The sequence below is a fragment of the Carassius carassius genome, chromosome 25 (genome assembly GCF_963082965.1).
Source record: "Carassius carassius chromosome 25, fCarCar2.1, whole genome shotgun sequence".
NCBI classification, from domain to species: Eukaryota; Metazoa; Chordata; class Actinopteri; order Cypriniformes; family Cyprinidae; genus Carassius; species Carassius carassius.
The window spans coordinates 30,818,366-30,823,399 of NC_081779.1; positions in this window are offsets into that span (position 1 = coordinate 30,818,366).

A 5,034-nucleotide genomic window follows, 5' to 3' on the forward strand; every position below is an offset into this window, starting at 1 on the left:
AACAAAATAAATGTAAAATAAATAAATAAAACAACACTTAAGAAAAAATAAAATATATATAAAGATAAAGAAAAAGTAGGGGAGTAACAGATTTTCACATTAAGAAACCAAAGTCCTCTAATGAAGAATACAAAAATCTTGCTTTGGGACCTTTCATCCCTTTTAACGTCTCCAAATACATCACAAATTCCTCTTTAAACACGACTAAACGTGGGGGAGTTTTGAAAAACATACATTTATGAATGTAAAATTTCATGTCAGAAGTTAATATTGACAAAATAAGACATATTAAAGGATTTAGGCTACTAAAGTAAGTGTGAGTGGCTTATTTAAATAACTTTTAATAAGTTTAATAAGACTTTTGTTTAGATTAAAAATAAAAATCATATAGGCTAACCTAGTTTTAAAGTAACTCATATACACATATGGATCTAACGATCCTGAAACAGGACACATATGTTCCAAGGGTTAGGTATAGTATAGCAAAAAGAACATCTAATTATCTGTCAGTTTATACTACAGAAATGATTGCCATACTTTTGGCTCTTCAGTGGGTTGAACACATTAATATACCTAAAGTAGTAATATGTTCAGACTCATTTTCAGCACTATCAAGTTTAAAGAGTGCCGAATCTTCAACTAGACAAGACATTTTGTCAGTCATTTTACAGAGTTTGTTCATAATACAAACAAAAACAAATATTTATTTTGTATGGATACCTGCACATATAGGAATAGAAGGTAATGAAGTAGTGGATCAGATAAAAACTTAAAATGTCAGACATCGAATTTTATACTCCAATGAGTAAATTAGAAATAAAAAGGGCTAATAAAAATAAATAAATAAATAAATAAAGATATGTGGCAAAAAAAATGGGGTGGTGAGAATAAAGGACGGCATTTATATAATATTCAAAGAACAGTTGGAAAGGAAGATCTCGCCATAGAATTGGACACATTGCACTTAATCAGTCATTATTTATAAGAGGAAATACATGTGTCTGGACTTTGTGTTAAATGTGATCTTCCTGAAACAGGTGAACCTATTTTAATAAAATGTAAAAGATATGACAACGAAAGATTACAACTTACAGAAGCACTTAATATAGAAACAAATCAGATCTCATTTTAGAAATTGTTAAATAAAGATGTGACTATAGAAATGTTCCACAGATTAAGAATCTCAAAGAGTTGATAAACAGGTTTTAAAGAATCACTACTAAGTTTATTATTTGTTTTATTTTTGTATTTCTTTTATCTCTTATTAGATTTATTAGTTAGTTATCTTATTAGTTAGATTTCATTAACGTCAATGCTCCACACTCCCGCCCTGTAGATTGGCGGTAAATGCACCTAAAGCTTTGCATCCAAGAGGAAGAAGTGGTTGGAGTGGGACCGGACGTAAGCATTTTGAGTGTGTCAGCGGTGCTGTGAGGTCGATCCAACGGAGACTTTGCAAACTGCCGGGAGATGTTTTTTTCTTTTGTTTAACTCTCTGTCAGTAACAGTCTCGATTTTTAAAAGTGTAGTTAGAGTACAGCTGGTGCTGGTGTTTTAAAGATGGGGTCTGATGTATTTTTTTTCGGACGTAAATGCATAGCTCTTTTTTCTTTTGTTTTAACTTTTCACCCGGCGTGACAAATGCCAACTTTCTTCGTTTGTAACATTGCTTTACGTTAGCTTCTTTTTTTTTTAGTTTGAGTCGATCTACTTGAGACATCGTAACACCTTTTTTTTCTTTTGTTTAACTCTCTGTCAGTAACAGTCTCAATTTTTAAAATTGTAGTTAGTGGTAGAGTACAGCATAGTTTTGAGTAAGTATCTTGTGCTGGTGTTTTAAAGACAGTGTCTGATGTATTTTCTTCGAGATCAGCGTAAATGCCTACCATCTTTTTTCTTTTGTTTTAACTTTTTCTAACATCGTGACAAACGCCAACTTTTGGTGTGTATCGTTGCTTTACATTCGCTTTTTTTTGTTTTAGTTTGAGGTAAGGTACAAATTTTTATAAAACTCTGTAAACCTAGTTTTCTAATTGGTAATAAACCTTAAAAGTTTTTAAATTGTAATGCTACAAGCTTTGACTTTCATGTGTTGTTTTATCTGATAGTTTTTGACTTTAGTTGTTTTAGATAAATAACTAGTAACCTATTTTCTTTTTATTTAATTTGTAACTTTAACACCTTTTTTAGTATTTTCCAAGTACAAAAACGATCATTACATTGGTTCCATTTTGGCTAGGTTTATAACCTTTTTCTTGAAATGCACTGTGTATTTAAAACCTTAATAAAAACTTCCCTTATATCATTTTCACGATTTCACATTTTAATGTTTAAAAAAAGCACATAGTTCCCAACGCACAAAAACACTTTTCCCTCCCACCGAAATTCCTTCTTAGGTTCATATCGAGGTCACTGGGCTGTACAGGGAGGAGAGGGTCGTCCAAACAGGTGTCCAGAACAGATGGCTTTTATGACCCTCATCAATCAAATTTTTCGAGACAAGCCACCCAGGACTCTCTCTGTACAGATACTTGCATGAAAATATAAGGAGTAGAAGTAAAAAGTCGGCTGAAAAATAATTACTCAGGTAAAATATAGATACTCCAAATTTCTACTTAAGTAAGGTAACGAAGTATCTGTACTTCGTTACTTGACACCTTTGTCCAATTCAAAGGAGATATTTTATTTAACAAGAATTACTTTTCAAAAAATATAATGGATTACTTGTTTGGACTACAACACATATTTTACAGGATTTGTGATATCAGAAATATTGACGAATTGGACGAGACTAGGTTGAACTGCAATTGAGAAGGCAATGAGTGTTGCTGGAGACAGGCTATCTTTTCCAAGACAAACAAATTTAGAGTGGTTACAATCATCCGTGTGTAAATCATGCTCAAATTGATTTGATTTTGACGCAATATTTACAATTGAAGCTCGCAGCAGGTGACTATGGTAAGGGGCATGACATTTCCTGACCAGCTCACAACACACACTGGCTCAGCTAACCAATCACAACACATTTCGTATTTCAGAAGGCGGGCCTTTATTTGATACAGGAACTATTCCAGCCATTCATGCCAGACTGGGGAGAGAGGTGTTGTAAAAGTGTAAAATATGTGAAAAATAATGTTTTTGGAACAACCTAGTATGAGAGCCTGTTCTAGTACACCATCAAAACAAAATCAAGACCTTGTAAAAGAATATAATAGGACCCCTGAAGTCAACCCTCTGGAGTCGATTAACGTGTATAAGCGTTATGAGGCATTTTCTCCTGATAACCCTGAAAGGAACTTAAATGACACCATCAGTTTTGATCGTACAGATAAGAGCAATACATCAATCGAATCTGGGTCTACTTATTTTATACAGACATAATATTAACAACATTTGGTGCACCTATAAAGACAACAAACAAGGTGTGCTGTCTGCAGCCTTTGTCTGCGCTGATTTTCATTTACAAATGCGTCATTAAAATGAACTGTAACTCCGTGAATACTCAACGAAGAGACATGAGAGATATCTATAGAAAGCCTGACATGTCTACTTCAAATATTATGTGATAAAGTTATCCATATGAAAATGCGATGTCTGTTTTTCACGTCTCCCTTCATTATCTTCTAATGTGACCACGCCCCCGCGCTGAACGCTCTATTCAGATTCTAATGTTTCTCTGAAGCGCGCGGCTTGAATACGCCAACACAACAGGAGACAACGCAGCGAGACTGTTCAAGTTTTTTATTTTACTGTTTGCTTCGCGATGAGAGGAATAAGACATAATTCACCCCAAAAAGATGTGATGTGGTTGAGGATTTGAGATTTGGATTTTCTCAGAAAAAAAGAATGAAGCACTTTACCCAGCAGAGATCATAAACATGAGTAAGGCCCAATTCAAATTCTATTTTATACCCCTTCCCCTACCTCTCCGCCTACCCCTTCCCCTTGTCCCTTGAAACAGAGTGTCAAGGGGTAGGGGAGAAAATATTCCCCTAAGGATTGGGACACCACTACTATGCCGTCACACGTCATCATTCGCCGTCTAGCTCTTACAATACACACATATACTGGTGTGCATTAATGCCAATTAATTATCGTTCTGGATTAATGAGCTTCTACTGACACACACACCTATCGGAAATTGCGCAGCTCACATATCCAGGAGAAAATAAACTTGTCAACACTGCCCCAGGACTTTTATTAAATACAGTTTAAATACTGAATAACTACATTATATTTTCCAGCAACGAGAGGATACAATCACTGTTTTAAGTAAACTCACTCTAAAAAGATAAACGCACAGACCCGAATACACGCAACTTCCATTTCTTTCTCTCTCTCTCTCGAATAGGCAGTAATGTATTGGAGAAAATGGTTTAGCAATTTCTCCTTGGATTTGGAGAGAATTGGGGGGATCCCATCAATGTCTATGGCAGTTATCGCTCTGATCATACATATGCTGTGGCACTATCATGCAGTCTGTAATGATCTGACGTTAGCAAATATTAGCGATTTTTTGCATACATTTCTTTGAGTAACATGACCGTTAATATGAACTCACAATTGAATGTAACATGTACAAATTATTAATATTCGTTAAAATCTTTATTTATGCCAAAAAAGCTTACATTTATGTGTCTTTTTGTTCGCTGTAGCAGCCATGTTTCCGAGATAATTCATACACCTTCGTTTGAAGTGTGGTCGCGAAAAATCTTTGTTTGAAGGGCTATCTGGCCCTTCCCCTTACCCCTACCCCTCCAACCAAAAGAGTTGTTTTCGAATTCGAAATCCATCTGTAAAAAAAAAAAAAAAACTTGTTCTTTGTGGTCAAGTTGTGGTTTTTTTTTATAAGAGGCTTAATAGCACCCAGTTTGAAGGTTTTGGGGACATATCCTATTGACAATGAGGAATTAATAATAGTCAGAAGAGGATCTATGACTTCTGGAAGCACCTCTTTTAGGAGCTTAGATGGTATAGGTTCTAACATACATGTTGTTGGTTTAGATGATTTAACAATTTTATACTTGGTGTTTT